This window comes from Amblyomma maculatum, chromosome 1, assembly GCF_055883805.1.
Source record: "Amblyomma maculatum isolate TAMU_Amacu chromosome 1, ASM5588380v1, whole genome shotgun sequence".
NCBI lineage: Eukaryota > Metazoa > Arthropoda > Arachnida > Ixodida > Ixodidae > Amblyomma > Amblyomma maculatum.
In genome coordinates this window covers 355,346,381-355,356,854 of record NC_139344.1, presented here as the reverse complement: position 1 = coordinate 355,356,854, position 10,474 = coordinate 355,346,381, and the positions used below count along the sequence as shown (strand labels likewise).

Here is a 10,474-nt window from a genome sequence, read left to right as displayed (position 1 = left end):
GACTTGAGTAACGGATGACGCTACCAGGTAGAACATGATAGGTAACTTCTCAAGTGTTCGTACGAGCACTGTGCAGGTGCAGTCGTTAGTATTCAGGCAGTCTCGAGTGCAGCAAGTGTTTTGCTTCTGCACTTTGCGGAAACTACGAGTAAGCGGAGGAAAGGTGTGAAGCGGAATGTACCAACGAAGTGCGCGCAAATACTTAAGGCGGGGGTTGGAATCAGCTGGTCACTATTTCGGAGATTGGACTGTTTTGACGTCACGTGTTTTGACTCAACCTCTCCATGCCTCTCTTGAAAAGCAGCTGTACAAGACGAAACATTTAGTGGCAATGACGTGAAACTACGGGAGAGTATCGTCTGTAATTTTCGCGCCACTATTGGTTCGGCCTCGAGACGGTTGCATCGCACGTTGTTCTCTAAACAGTTGTTTCGTTCCGTCGCTGAATTAGAGGGGCCATCTACGCAGGTGTTAACTAACTGGAGATGCCAGAGAAATGGGCTGTAACCGAAAAAACTGTTTTTACAATGACAGTCTAAACTCGACGTTTGCAGTAACGTTAGAAATATGCCTTACATAACTACTGTTAGTGATATGTAATATTTCAAGAGCGGACTTTTATCTACGTACTGCGAACATGCTCTGCTCTGTGGGAATAGAGGGAGCATTTTAACTCGGCATCTTTCGCTTAATAGCCAAGAAAAGTTGTCGAGGAGTACTTGTAAAGAAACGCCCTTTCCCCAGGGGTACTTTTTATCATCTAGCCGTTGTTTTCTGACAAATGTTTTTGAGCAACGGCTGCTTCTCTCGAGGCCATTAGATGGGAGCTCGAACAGCATTACTATTGGGAGGAGTGCGAGGGGCAATGAGGCACCGTACGTCAAATAACGAACCGAACTTGCGGCTATACGCGGCGGCTGCTTTCGCGACAAATTTAAAACGGAGGTCGGATGCTGTCAGTGGCGGGAAGTATATGCCTCAGCGATCGGTAGTCCCCATTAGTGTTCTGATAACTGTCAATTTCTTTACGGGCAACTTATTTCCGCGTCGGAGCGGAGTCAGCAATATTGCGAAATAAGAACATCTTGCAGTGCTGCTCGTTATCTACGCCCGTTATCTCCCGAGAGCTGCTGCAGCAGGAAAGATAGTAGAACTTTCACCGCCTTGTAGCGGACAGTAGCCATCGCATATAGCGATAAGTAGAGCTTCGGTTATCTTCCCTGTTGCAGTGCGCCTTCATTGATTGCTCATGACTGGACAAGCTCCTACTGGTCGCTTTAATGATGATTTTTTCCTCGTACCTGCGCTTGACACACGGCCTGCTACATAAAAAGTAGACATAAAAAGTAGAAAACAGGGACGTGTCCTCTATCTCTGGCACGTTCGTGTCCATTTTGTGCTTCAGACTTCGCTAACATGAGCAAAACAAAGCTAGGCGACAGACGAGCGAAACCTGCACAACATCGCTTTCGCTCAATGTTATAATTTCATCCTAAATAATCGGCATTTATTTGCCTTTATTTAACAGTAAAGAACGAGAGATTTGCTCTGACTCGATTATGTCCACGGTCACGTTGAAAACTACTTGATTGTATTGAGAGAAATCTTAAGAGACACCACAGATTTAAAGAATTCAGCCACTTTGTTGCATGAATTCTGTCGCACAGGACTGGCGCAAAAAAAAAAAAAAAAAAAAAAAAAGAGAAAAAAAAAAAAACTTCGAACTGAGAGTTGTATGCTAAGGATGATTTTTTCGAACCGTAACTGAAACTGCCCCTAAACAGACCTCTCAATATGGAACTTCACTCCGACGTTACCCATGCAAGGAAGCAATTAAGAAAAAAGACCCTCCGCAGCTATCATAGCCGAGGTGTAATGAAAGGGTGGAAGCATGCGGTAATCACCTGGACAGGCAAGTGAAAAACAGAGGAGCATCGTAAGAATTAAGGCATTCTCAACACGACACCTCATCGTGGAACGAGCATGAAAGATCTGCTCAAAGTTCTCGAATAACTATTGTGTTCTATTTCTATATCATAGTGTTCAAGGTTCTTCACCAAGGCTCGTTATACTCATTACGGTGTTTAAGGCTGTTTCATTATTTCCCGTCATAGCGCTCCTTCTGTATGGCGATTATTATTGTAATACTGCACAACACTTTAAGATACTTTTTTGTGTTATTTGGGGCCTTTTAGAGAGAAGAACATTAGCATGTTGCCCTAATAAGGAACCATGCAAGCAGAGCGTATAAGTTTATCTTTTTTTAGTGCACTCAAACTCACGTAAACGATCCTTGTTCTATTTGTCCTGTAGAGGAAACTACATAGTCCCCTCCACTCCCTGATTTTCTTCTCTTTAGGTTTATGCTTCCTTAATGTCGTAATCCAAAAAGAGTAAACGTCATAGACAGGTTATGGGAATTTCAAACTTTCCATAATAGAGGATGCAACGCATTAACGCGAAATTATTTGCTGTGACCTTTCCAGGAGCCAAGTGGCGACATCACTTGCACACCTGGCGAGAACAGTTCAGTTCAGGCGTTCAGTCGTGTCCGACTCTTCGTGACCCTATGGACCATGTCACGCCACGCTTTCCGGTCTCTCACTATCTTCTTAACATCACATAGCTTCATCTGCAATGCCTCGAGAATGCCATCTAACCATCGCGTTCGCTGCCTACCCCTTCTCCGGCGACCCTCAACCTTTCCCAACATCAAATCTTTCTCCAGAGACTTCTCTCTTCTCATCAGATGACCAAAGTAGCTGAGCTTTAACTTTAGAATTTGACCCTCCAATGAGCAGTCAGGGTTTACGGTCGACAATATCGACTGATTTGATCTTCTGGCAGTCCAAGGAACTCTTAAGAGTCTTCGCCAGCACCACAATTCAAACGCGTCAATTCTTCGGCGGTCAGCCTTTTTCACAGTCCAACTCTCGCATCCATACATCACAACTGGAAAGACCATAGCACGGGTTATACGGATCTTGGTTGGCAGACTAATGTCTCTGCTCTTTACTAGGCGGTCAAGGCTAACCATTGCTCTCTTTCCCAGAAGCAGGCGTCTCCTAATTTCATGGCTGCAGTCTCCTTCCGAGGTAATCTTGGCGCCCAAGAACAGAAAGAACAGCTACATTGAAAGCTTGGTCCCGATTACCGAGCGGGCCAAGCTAACCTTGCCGGGAAAACCCGCAACTTCCCTTACGGTTACGGAGCAAAACGGCACCACCGTTATATGGCTGGGCGACGATCAAGGTTTTCTTCACAAGGTGTGTGGAATTTTAGCGAAAGCTTTAGCACCGTGGCCGAGTCGTGATCATTGGCGCACATTTTACCTGCCGACGGCGCTAGGTTCTTCTTCTGCTGCTGCTCGCTTCATCTTCTACTTCGCACATTTGCTGCTCCCTTTCCCTCCACCACCCCCGCTGACCTTCTGGCCCGCTTCCTGGGATTGTCCCCTTAAAAACGCCCTCGATACCGTCGTTTCTTATAGACAAGTCTGCGGTGCACTTGAGGTCGTTTCGCAGACAGCCGTGAAGAAGCTAAGCCATAGTGAACCGTGTACCATGCTTAAAAGAGATTTCACTTTCTAAACTAGGTTCAGGTCTATGCGAGTTCAGCCTGGATTAGCAATATGGAATAACCAAACATAACAAATATTTCGCTTGCATGGCCCATAGCTTAGTTGAACTAAGCCGTAGTCATTTTTCCTTGTAAGGACCAGATAGTGACCATGTGCAAAAAGGACTTTTCACCAAGCGAACGAAACAGTAGGTGATGACGGCTACAAATACAAAACTAACAAGCGCTTGTTTTATGCTTTCTGTGTATTGTTTTTCTTACACTGATCCTTTAACGGTTAACGAGTGAACCACATTTGAAGCGCAGGTAACAGGCGAGAAAGAGAAGTAGCAAAGCGGCACGTAATTTTCCTTGTCCGTGCGCCTCAACCTTGGCTTAATGTATCACCACATGCAGTCACAATTCCTTGTATGCGCTCATAATTTAACTCAGTGCTAGCTTTTGAGAACTGATTGTGCCGGGTGACTGAAGATACTTGCCGAAAGTCTCTAACGAATGGCTTCTCACCTTCGCACTCAGAATGCATTTGTTACGTTAATTAAAGTTATGTTCCGCGTGGCAGCCAATAAAAACATTAAGTGAAGCATCTATACATATTGCCTAAACGCAACCTCGCAGCCAACAAGCTATACCAACATGCTGCGAAGCTGTTCCTCACTTTTAAAGTGAAAGCTGTATACTATACTCCAGGTACAAGCCAGTTTTGCCTCGCCGTGTACGTTTGACCTTCAAGCCCGACCAAGGCCAAGCGAAGCACGCACCAAGACTTAATTGTAGTAATTAGGATCAGGTGTATGAGATCGTAATATGTCGTAAGAAGGGCTAATTGTAAAGAAGACGAAGAACCAACGCTGCGGTATCGCCATCACCATCGCTGGTCTCCGGCGCCCATCTCTCTCGCGCTGAAGCTGTGCCCTGCGGCTGGTATTCCGATCCTGCTGTGCCCGAATTACTGCCAGCGCTAGACGTTCCAATCGACTATTAAATACACATTTCACTTGTGAAGAAGTCGCCATCCTGGCGACTCAAGGAGAAGAGACAACCAGAGGGTTGTAATGTGGCTTGAGGCGGCTAACATGGACAACCTCACAGCCGCGGCGGCGGTGGTCGGAAGAAGGGGTGACTGGCTCGATGACTAGTTAACACGTTCCAAGACGCGATAAGGTCCGTGGTATTTCGTTTCTAGTTTGCTGGTACCAGGAACGCATAGCCAAACGAAGCTGTCGGCCAGGAACGTCGGAGTAGAGGTATCGCTATCATGCTGATCTTTGCGATAGCCTTGAGTGTTGGAGGTAAACGTGCGAGCTAGCTGACGGCATTCCTCAGCCTTCTGTACAATATCGGACAGAGCACTGTACTCAGAGGCATCTGGATGAAATTGTGGGAGTGAGGAACGGCATTGAGGGTGCGACTGGAGCTGATTGAGGAGGAGGATTAGGAACGACTTCAGATACATGTTGCTGAATTGCGCGGTGAAGCTCCGGAACAAGGCCAGTTGGTGTCGACTCCTTAATATATGGCTGCAGAGACAGTTGTCGCGCGACCTCCTGACGTACAAAAGCCTTGATGTCTTCAGAGAGGCTAGATGACTCCCTCTCCGCGGCTAGTTCAGCAAGTGATGCTTGAGACTGGCGAATCAAAACACGCTCCTTGCGGAGTTCGTCGTAGCTTTGACAGAGGTCGTATATTTCCTTGACCGTAGTGGGGCCTTTGCTACGAGCATGTTGAAAGCGCCGTCATCAACTCCTGTGAGGACATGACGTATTTTAACGGCCTCGGTCATGGTCGGGTCAACGCGGCGACACAAATCAACAATGTCCTCAATGTAACTGGCGAACGTCTCACCGGGCAGCTGTAGTCGCGATCGAAGACGCTGCTCCGCGCGGAGTTTTCGGACGGTGAAGCGGCCAAAGACATCAGAAAATTTGGTCTTGAAATGCGCCCAGGTGGTAAAGTCCGACTCGTGGTTTCGAAACCACAGATTAGCGACGTTGCTCAAGTAAAAGATAACATTATTGAGCTGACGGTTGTCGTCCCAGTTATTATGACGGCTGACCCGTTCGTAAGTGGACAGCCAATCTTCGACGTCGTCATCGCTGCTTCCGCTGAAGGTAGCGGGGTCCCGTTGGCGAAGGGCACCTGTGCAGGTGACTGGCGGATGTAGGTGCGATGAAGTAGGCTCCGTCACTGGGGTAGTCAACGTTCTGCTGCGAAGTTCCAGGGCGATATGGGTACAGGGAACCTCAACTTGACCTCCACCAAGTGAAATGTGGATTTAATAGTCGATTGGAACGTCTAGCGCTGGCAGTAATTCGGGCACAGCAGGATCGGAATACCAGTCGCAGGGCACAGCTTCAGCGCGAGAGAGATGGGCGCCGGAGACCAGCGATGGTGATGGCGATGCCGCAGCGTTGGTTCTTCTTCGTCTTCTTTACATAATAAATACCAGATATCCCGTCGTACATCGTTCCACATCCGTCGTGGCTCGTTCGCCTCACAAGTGCCATAGCAACTAAGACATCAGCCGTTGTCTAGCCACAGAAGCGACAAGTGGAATAACGGCATGCACAACAGATTAAAGGGAAATTTATTTCACAGTGGTTCAAAGAAACCAACCGGTCCTCAATAAGAAAACAATGCAATACATCGACTGTTGTCGCCCAGTATAGACGCACTTTATTCCTTTGACTGGGCCCTTCCCCTGGCCTAGCTCAGCGGGTGTGATCTAGCACAGCAAGTGTTTTACAATCAGGCGTCGCTGTGCGAGCGAACTGTGCATCGCATATAGATGGATGCAGAACTATAGAATTTCCATCTAAAGGTGCCTTTCTGGCACGGTAAGGAAGCTGCATATGTCCAAGCCTTAATGTGGCTCTCGAAGGTGCCTTTGCACATTAATATGTTGGTTGGCAGAGCCAAACAGTCACTCAACGTTTTAAAATTTCCGGGTATCTTACAGATATAAAAGACAATGTATCATTCGCTCTCTAAATTGATATAAAGCACGACGCTTTATCATTTCTTTGTGCACATTCTAGTATTTTGCTCTGCTTTATCACTTCCAAGGCTGTCCACGTTCAGAATATTAATTTACTACCCGAATTAAAAGCAAAGATTGAAGACTTAAATGTTCTTAGTCGCAGGGGTACCGCCGCATTGGGTGAATGGTTAGAACGCTCAGCTACTGAGCCGGGCGACCCGTATTCTTACCCAGCTGTGGCAGTCTATTTTCATATTAAAATAACTATCTGTTCTTCTAAGCTCGTATTTTGAATGAGGCAAAATTCAACGCGCTCTCGTGTACTTCGTGATGTCTGCAGGGCATATAATAGTACCCCACTTTGTCGGCATTTAACGTGGCCCTCCCCTACAATATCTGTTATAGCCTTAGTTCCACAAACTAAATTAAATAATCGCAGTTGCAGGACGCATATAGGGCCCGGCCACATGTGGAACACCCATCAACCTTTGCTCTAAATTCATCCTCTCAGTAGGATGTATGGAAGCGTTTTTCATAATGCACAACGGACACCACCTTCACATGCTGCAGTACCGAGGCAAAAATTCCGATACTGCGCTGGACTGAAGAAACCTCTGTCAATTTTATGACATTATGCGATGGTTTACATTTGCGAGTGTAGAAGGAAACTCTTCTTCCCCTTTGAAAGCAGAGTTCTAACATGCATTTTTAATGGAAAGCCTGTTCATTAAGCTCGACAAGCGTACTATTATTCCTGTTTAAACCTAAAAGGTTTTTGTTTGGGTCGTGAGCTGGTTTGGAGTTTCTTTTGCGAACACATAGCGACTAAGCGCCTTTTTGTCGATTTCTTTCAGGTTGTGTCACGAGAGGGCTCTCTCCATCTGCTTGCGTCTCTCAACTTTTCCTATTTCGGTGACACGGGAGTAGAGAAGAGCACAGCCATTGATGACACGGGCACCTACGGTTATTTCTTGATAGGCGACAAGGTACATCTCGAAGTTATTTATATTGTTACCAAAGAAGCTCTCTGTTATGTTACTATATTATAACATGTGGAAGTCCTCACTTCTTGAATTTTAAACGACTCGTTGCATGCACCAGCCTTCTCTACAAGTAGATATTTTTATGAATTCATGAACAACTTAGCAAGCGAAAATTACTCCTTTTAGGGAGTAATCCAACATTAATATACTATATGTCTTTACCGGTTGCATACAGCTGCCAGCCGTCGCGCACTACAGGAAATTTTAATTTTGCAAATAATGAGGTGATTACGTTAATTATTCTAAATTAAGACAATGTAATGTATGTGATTTGCAAAAGTTGAGAGCACCTTCACAAAATGCCATTTCATTATTTGCTGTAAAGAAAGCCTCACATACATCTTATTTTCCGAACTCGAAAGAAGGTCTGTGGAATACAAAACAACACGCGACTAGCGTCCCAGCCGCGGCGTCTGCTTTTCGATGGAGGCGGAAAGCAAGGCGCCCGTGTCCTGTGCGTCTTAAAGGTCAACTCCGGTGGGTTTTCCATCATTCTGTGTTTTTGGTTGAATTGAAATCCTCGGCACGTCCTTACTCGAACATAAAAAACAGTTTTTCGAAATTCCAATTAGAAGTATTTTTTAAAAGAAAGAACAGCAAATCGAAACCGAAACTGCTTTCACGGCCAGAAATGACGTCCCAGGTGACGAAATGGTGACGTCACACTCAGTATTAGAGAAACACTCGTACGTGCGTTGGATGGTCAAAATAAAGCATGGAAATCATGAAGCATTGCATAAAATGTCTGAGGTAGTTCAATATAAGCCTCAAAATTTCATAATCATGCGGGAAGTGGACAGTAACGCCGGTATACTGTTTGTGACGTCAGAAACTCAGTGTTGCCGGCAGAAATAGTCTCAATTTAAGCCATGAAAACAGCATATTTTAAAGTCGTGTTGCGCGCGAACGGATTATCGTACGGCGCCCAAATTTTGTAGAATGCATCAGAACGGAAAGGAGAATCTACAGTAAAATTTTTATTAGAATATTCGAATGTCAAAAAACCCCCGGAGTTGCCATTTAAATAACCCAAAGTGTCCTAAATATTCGGAGCTCTCCACTGCGGCGTCTCTGATAGCCTGAGTCGCTTTGGGAAGTTAGACCCCATAGGCCTAAACCTTCTGTTTTCCTCTCCCACACACGCGCGGCTAAGGACGTGACGGCTCCCCTGCTCGTCGCTATCCTCTCCTTGGCCCTTTTCATTCTGCCGTGCGCAGGTCGGGTGCTTAGGATATTAGCAATTGCCGCGGCCGCCAACATTCTTTTCTTTCTTTTTTTTTGTTTACTTTGTAGTGAACCATCCCCACCACACACTGCAAACCTGGATCGCTAATTTCAATGGTTACATTAACATTATCGCTTCCTTTGTTTATTGGCAGGTCCTGCAGGTTCCGGTTGGCTCTTGCAGCGTATATGAAAGGTGCTCGCAATGTCTCCAACATCCTAAGGACCCGCTTGGCTGTGGCTAGTGCGGAGATCACTGCGCCCATATGACTGAATGCGCGGATCCTGAAGCATTTTTTATTGATCGTTGCCCTATACACGTTGACCGCGTAAGTACCGTTTCCCTTTGCTTCGTCGTATTCAAACTCGCTACAAATAATTCATAGATATAGTGCTTGTTCGGAAGGATAGGTTAGGATAGGAAATACGTTAATTTCTCTAGGAAGGTCTTGTGCTAGTAGCAGAAGAGGTCCATCTTCCGTCTTCTCACAGGGTCGGTGCCCCTATTCCAGGCCTCCGCTGAGCTTCGCTGCTCGCTATGCGTGCTGGATCAGACCTAGTTGGCAACCCAGATCGCCGCCGGAGAGCCGGCTCTCCCACTGTTCCGCACTCGGGTCTTTACGAAAGCTATCGTTATTTCTACATTCCCACGTGATGTGGTATAACCACATCAAGTGGTTCGGAAGTAATTTCACTTCACAGGAAATATTTCGTCTCCCTTTATGGGAAGGTTGATTATACATATTAGCACGCATTTTTATTACAGAATGCATTTGTTCCCTAAGAGGCTATTTTGAGTTTCTGTTCATTAGTATGCGTGAGGATTCTCAGCTTTTGATATAGGTAGTTTAACATGGGCCTTAAAGGGACACTAAAGAGAGAAAGGAAGTGGGTTTGCATCGATAGAATGCCAGTTCCTGATTACAAAAAGACCACTCTTACTGAAAACAGAGCTGTTATAAGGTAGTAAAGAAGAATAACAGAAATACAGGTATCGCCACCACAGCCAAACGGCCGAGGCTCGCAACTACAAATCGCGTGACGCGCTAGGGATTGCATGTTTGCAACGTTGCATGCTTGAATGCGGTAGTACGTTTTTTCTCAAATATAACACGCTTTTATCATACGTAAACGACGGCGAAAAGACAACGTAAACGTTGCAAGGCAAATACAAAAATATACTTGGAGGCGCCACAGGCGCCCACTTCAGTTTTCGTTATGTTTCGGCTCAGGCATTTCGTGCGCACTCGGATAGTTTGTTCGAACCTGCAGCGCCTGAATTACGAGCTTGGAGCAGCAGATGCGCCTTGATGGTTCCCATTTGAGCATTCGGAGGCACGAGCGAGCGAAATCCGCTACCGCCGACACACTCCTTCGTTCACACTTCTGCGCCAACATATCGCCGCCGTTGCCGCTTCGACTGCGACCTGACCGCTTGACTGCAGCTACGTACGCCACGAAAAGCATACATATGCTAAGTACCGAAGGAAAAACGCATTATCATTCAATTGTTCACTAAATCATGGCTCATCTGACCAACATATACTGCGTCAACAAGACCTTCAACGTGCTATTTGCAGGCGTCGTAAACAAAAGTGGCATACTTGCCGCTCATACCAAGGAGAGCGTCGATATATTGCGCTCGTCG

At 46.0% G+C, this 10,474-nt stretch overlaps 1 pseudogene across 1 annotated transcript in view; it reads left to right on the top strand.

Annotated features, from left to right (window-relative positions):
* The window catches only part of LOC146207864 (uncharacterized), a 36,449-nt pseudogene that overhangs the window by 5,970 nt on the left and 20,005 nt on the right, over window positions 1-10,474 (top strand). Inside the window, exons 3-4 of the transcript XR_014700360.1 lie at window positions 7,414-7,545; window positions 8,982-9,155. The product of XR_014700360.1 is annotated as an uncharacterized LOC146207864 (transcript). The remainder of the gene's footprint in view (window positions 1-7,413; window positions 7,546-8,981; window positions 9,156-10,474) is intronic.